General features: G+C 57.3%; 1 pseudogene across 1 annotated transcript; it reads right to left on the reverse strand.

Annotated features, from left to right (window-relative positions):
- Positions 1-76: 76 nt before the first annotated feature.
- On the reverse strand, positions 77-1,195 carry LOC113486888 (annotated as a pseudogene). The gene has a single exon (XR_003399676.1). The product of XR_003399676.1 is annotated as a GTP-binding protein Rhes pseudogene (transcript).
- Between the last annotated feature and the right edge of the window lie 4,805 nt (positions 1,196-6,000).

The raw sequence follows: 6,000 nt of genomic DNA on the forward strand, positions 1-6,000 counted from the left end.
CGTGCAGCCACAGACCCGTTGCTTGTCCGCCCTTCCTAGTACACGAGGAGCTGCCTGCCAGCCTGCCTGCCTGCCCGCTGACCGTGGCACAGGCAGTGGGCTGGCGACAGACGGCAGTTTCCCAGGTACACCTCCTGCCTTTCTGGGAACTCGCCCTCTTCCCCGCACCCTTCCAGCAACCAGTATCCCTTCCAAGTCCCTCCTCCTTGTCATCTCCAACTCTCACCGGTCCCGGCAGGCTGGGTGGGGGAGAGGAAGGAAGGGGTGGGAGGTGGCAGGGTTGGTTTTGGCCAAGGCAGTGCCTCTCCCCACCCAGCCCACCTGAGTTTCCAGCCGGTGCCGCTGCTGCCGACACCTCCCTCCTGGCCGCGGGCGGCCGGCTCAGCACACGGAGCAGCTGTTGGTCTTGTTCATGGGAGGCCTCAGCGCCTGCTCCTTGGGCAACGTCTCCCTCCTCTTGCAGAGCGCTGGGCTGAGCCGGCTGGGCAGGTTGGCTTGCTGCAGCAGCTGCCTGAAGACCTCCAGGACATTCTCGTTGTCCTTGGCTGATGTCTCCACAAAGCGGCTGTTCCAGTCCAGCTCCACCAGTGACAGAGCATCCTCCACTGGCACCTGCCGCTCGCCGCCGCTCTCTGCCTTGTTGCCGACCACCACGATGGGAGGGAACTTGTCTTCCTTCACCTCCAGGATCTCCTCCCGCAAGCTCTTGATGCTCTCAAAGGACTCGGCGTCATCTACAGCATAGACCAGGGCGAAGGCATCGCTGTTCTGGATTGAGAGTTTCCTCATGGCCGGGAAGGAGTAGCTGCCACTGGTGTCCAAGATTTCCACCTTGACCCTGGCCCCGCTCACCTCGTACTCCTTGCTGTGTAGCTCCTCCACTGTGCGCCGGTGCTTGGGCTCGAAGGTGTCCATCAGGAAGCGGTGGATGAGGGCCGTTTTTCCCACGCCGGCAGCACCCAAGAAGACCAACCGCACGTGGTTCTTCTCCTTCACCACCAGGGACATGGCTGGGCGCAGAGGGGACAGGATGCTCCGCAGCTGGCGCTCACCCCACGGGTGTCCCTGGGTGGCCACAGCCCCGGCGTCCGTCCGTCCGTCTGTCCTCCCCTGCACTGACTCAGTGCAGCCAGGGTAGTTTGGTGCCACCTCCCTGCAAACTTCTCCCGGCTGTTCTGCCGCGGACACTACAGTCCCCCGGTCCAGCTCATCTTTTATTCTGGTTGCTCACTGCCATGTGTCACCAGGCTGACCAATCTCCGTGGGTTGAGGGTGCTGAAGAAGGGAGGGGGGGAGAGTGGGGTGCTCCGGGCCAATCCGCGGAGCTCAGTCCTGGAAAGCCACTCCAGCCCTGGAGAGCAGCGCGCTGCGTTGCACATTGCGCTTGCATTGCCCGCCGCTGCCGGTAGCACCACAGAGCCGGCAGCATCGCAGCCGTCACGCTGCGCCAGCTCTCCTGCCCTTTTCTCCTCCCTGGAGATTAATGTGTGTTTCTTGGCGTGGGTGTGCTGGTGGCAGGGCAGCTCGGTGGGGGTCCCTCACCTGTTGGGTGGCTCATGGCCGGACACGGCAGGGGCTGGCGGCTGTCACCTGCAGCCTTTCTTGCGCTTATCTGGGGCTGGGGACTTGTTTGCAGACAGGGCTGCTGCAAACATGCCCAACATGAGCCTATGAAATATTTGACCTGAGGGGAAAAAATAAGACGTCCTTGAAATTCATGTGTCATAACCTCCACGGTCAGCTGGCAGTTATTCTGTGATTTGATGAAATATTTAACCTGAGGGGAGAATAAAATCTCCCTGAAAATGATGCAGCATGATCTCCATGAGCAGATGCTGAGCAGTTGTGGGTAGGGATGCTGGCCATGACCCAGCCTCAGCAAAACTGTGACCCAGAACATTTGGGTGATTTACTGGGCGGAGAGGCGGCGCGTGTGCCAGAGCCCGTCTCTGCGTGGATGGGCATCACCTCCGGGAGCGGGTTTGCTCGTAGATGTGCAGGTTGCCCCATGTGGGTTGGTTCCTCAGCGCTCACTTTCCCTATTTCATGCCAGAGTTGTTTCAGAAGCTGATTTATGCACAAGGGGAACTTACTCAAAATAAGTTTTTATCCTAAATTTGTGCATGTGTGGTTTTTTTCTAACTGTACAAGTTTTTGTAGTTTTAATGCAGTTGGTTTTCTTTCCATAGCAAAGTACCAGTTTCAGTGTTGAGTTCTGGCTGAATTTATTCTGTTGATTTCAACAGCCCTTTTCACAAAAATTATTCCTGCCTCTTAATTCCCCAATTACTGTTACATTTTAGCCATGTTAAGAGCTTTACTATCTGATCTTATTAGAAGGGCCAAGAGATTGCACTGGGGTGAGCAGAGTCCTGTCCTCAGCTCCGCCTGCCCTGGAGAAGCAGGAGGTTGGGTCCCTAGCAGGACTGGCAGTGGGCCTGGTGTCCGAAAGTACCCAGTACCCCATGGCACCCTGCGGGGTTTTGCATCAGCCAGTGATGCACCTTCACTCGCACACGTGAAGCGCTCTCTGGAGAGACGGGCTGTGCCATGAGGAGAGCCCCAAGGCAGTGCCAGGGACTGAGCCGCAGGAGTTAGAAGGAGCTGAGGATGCAGATGTGATGGCCTGGCTGTAAGACCTCAGCGGGCCAAAAGCCAGGAGAAGGGGTGGGTGAGCAGAGGATGCCGGGTTTAGGCACATGAACGAAGTGGCCGATCATGTTTTGGTGCCTGACGTCACCATCAGTGGAAACAGCGAACGAAAGACGATGAGGAAGCAGAGTGCGACAAGTAATCTCACTCCAGTTTTGGAAGCTGTTTAAAGGCAAAACTGATTCTTTTTTTTAATTAGAAAAGAATTTGGTTAATGCTCCAGCACCGGGTCACATCACTACTGCTGTCTGCAATTTGAGTCATTTCTGCAAAGAGTAGATGTGTCCTGCGTGGTCTGGCCAGGACGAAGAGCCAGCCCAAGCTGTGTTAGACAAAGAAATGTGTTGCAGATAAGAAGCTCCCCTGTCTTGGAGCTGCAGTTGCACACAGCGTGGCTGTACATCCCCAATGATTTTTCACATCAGTTGTCTCCCCTCAGTTTTCACATCTGTGCTGCTATGGTTACCAAGAGCCTGGAAGGTTTTAAATCTCCCTCAGAGCAGTGGAGGATTTCAGGGGTAATCTTGTTAAGAGATGAGCAATGAATATTTCCAAAGGCCTTTTGCATGAATATCTCGTTCCGTATTAGCTTATGGCCACTGACAACAGCGAAAGCAAAATGCGGGGGGACTGTGTGCAAGGAAGGGAAGAAACCAGAGAAGGATGAATGCAGTGACTTCTTTTCCACTGCAGTCTTTTGTGCCCAGAATGATGCACCTAAATACAGTATATTTTTCAAGGAGGGCTCGGCCAGCCAGCTTGAGTGAGGCATTAAAAAAAAAAAAAAAATAAAAAATCAGCCTGTATTTCCCCTAGGAAAAGACTGACAGGATCTTGATGGGCACTTGGGGATGGGACCCCTCATGGGTGAGTCCTACAGAAAAGCCTCACATGCCACGAGCCATGTGTGGGGCTGCAGGGACCCACCACGGTGGCAGGCAGAGCCCAGATGGCTCTTGGCTTCAGCAGGGCCGTGGGAGCAGCTGGGATCCAGCCCCCGGGGATTTAGTAACTCGGGTGGAGCGCTGGAGCCTGCACCGAGGGCACGTGCTGTGCCCGTGGGCACTGGGGCGCGGTGGGGGCAAAGCCTCTGCCAACACTGAGCCAGGAGAGGGGACCGTGACGCCCCAGGGAGGGAGCAGGTGGGGAGAACAGCCCCGAGGTGCTGGCAGGGAGGAGTGAAGGCAGCGGGAGGAAGGATGAAGGCACAACAGCAGTGATGGGCAGGAGCTGGGGTGGGGCACAAACCAGCTGGGGGGTGGGTTGGGGGCAAGTGGAGCCCCACACCCAGCAGTCACTGGCAGGTCTAGAGTGCTTGGAGATGGGTGACAAGAGAGTTCTTGGTCATCCTTACCCTAAAGCCAACCCTGTGCAGGGCCAGCAGTGGTGGAGCAGTGGGATACCCCAGGGAGAAGTGATGGACTGTCCCCAAGGTCCCAACTGGGGCACAGGCAGAGCAGCAAGCTGAGCGTGAGACACCAGCCAGCCCCTGCCTTCAGCAGTCAGGAAAGGGCAGTTTGGGGCAAAACACTGGAAAATGGCCTGTATGCTCTTGCTTCCTACCATGTGCTGGCCAGGGAGAGCTGGGGAGCAGCAGACACAGGGACCAGGGGAGGTACAGGGAGGGGACAGAGGAGGGAGCTGGACCCCTGCCCATGGAAAAAGCCAACAGCACTTGGTACAGGAGAAACTCAGGGCTCTGTGCAAGTCACACGGTCCCCTCCCATTGCTGTTCACAGCCCAGGCTGTGGGATGCTGCGGTGCCTCTTCTGTTCCTGAACCAGCCCGCGCCCAGGAGGGACAGAGCTCCCCTGCTGCAGGGCGGTGAGCTGAGATCTCCCAAACAAAGGTCCGAATCTTCCGCCAAGTTTTGCAGCATCTTTCACAAACATTCAGTTTTATTTCACCAACAAGCCTTATGTTTGGTGCCTTAAAGTGTCTGTGTGAGGAGAAACCCAGAAGAGCACACGAACCTCTCCCACCGGCCGAGTGCTCCCCGGCTGCAGCGCTGAGATGCGCACCAGGAAGACAATCTGCAAACTTCAGGAGCAGCCCGCGCTGCGTCTGGATGTGTTTTCGGGGAGCTCATATCTCAGTGATCAGCTGTCACGGTTCAGAGGGGATGGTGACTGCTGAGGATGCCAGGAGCAATGTTCTGTGGCCGGGCGCTGGAGCAGCTGGTTCTGGGCAATGCTCCAGTCCCGGACACGGTGCCCCAGTGCCCTGCGCTGCCCAGCGAGTGCATCAGCACGGGGTGGTCACGGCCAGGGTGCAGTGCTTTCCTCATCACTGAGAGATGGGCCTTGCCCACTGCTCGCAGGCAGTGAAGCATCGTTACAAATGGGGTGGCAAATAGTTGGCAGCACTGTGATACATTTCCATGATTCTGAGCCAGCTTCTGGAAGCTCATGGAGCTGATACACAGCCAACTCCTGCGAAGGGGTGCCTGGTGCCTCAGCCTTCCTGCCCCGTAACAGGACACAGAGGCAGCAAATGCAGCCTGTGCCTGTAGGATGCTTGTGTCCCTGCCTCCTGTTTCTGCCCGTGGTTAAATTCATGGTGTATGTGAGAGCAGCTGCCTTTTCAGGAGGGCTTTCTGGCATTCCAGCTGAGAAGGTGAGAAGGAAGCGGTCAGAAATGAAAAACCCCAGTGAGACAGTCACCACTATGTCCTCAGCGGCTGCCCATCACCGCAGGCAGTGGCCAGGCAACAGCCTCGGGGGGTGAAGCATCGCTTCTCCCACCCAGAATGAGCCCTGGATGGGAGACCAGGCAAAAACGGGAGAGGGGAGGAGATGCCTGGCACTGAGCTGCCTGTATCAGAGGTCGGCGAGGCAGGTCCTCACCCCGGCATGGGGACACCGAGCCACACAGGAGCGGGTTAAACCTGCCTCTCCCGGAGATTAAATCCAAATGGCCTTTGATTTAGCGGCAGGTGAGAGGAGAAATCTGAACCGCTATAGCTTCCGCCCCCACTTTAAAGGGGAGCCGCAGCCCTCCCTGATGCATAGATGGATCAGCCATACGCGGAGCTCCGTGCCGCCTGTCAGGAACAGCGTGTCGCCGGATGGATCCTGTTCCCAGCGCCGGCGGGGCTGCCACAGGGGACCTGCCACCCCCAGCACGGAGACCTTCCAGCTCAGCCCCGCTTCAGGGGGGCACATGGGGGTGACCAGCCCCCGAGAGGGTCACACCAAGCCCAGCTCCTGCCCCACTGCCTCCCTGCTGCCTGGTGACCCCATGCCAGGTGGGGTTAATGGCTTAATTAAAGGCTGTAATTGCAAGAGGTGAGGGCTGAGGTTTGCCCATAGCCCCAGACCAGGCAGGGCAGGAGGAGGAGAGGAGAGA

Source organism: Athene cunicularia (assembly GCF_003259725.1).
Source record: "Athene cunicularia isolate RWA chromosome 18 unlocalized genomic scaffold, athCun1 chr18_part1, whole genome shotgun sequence".
NCBI lineage: Eukaryota > Metazoa > Chordata > Aves > Strigiformes > Strigidae > Athene > Athene cunicularia.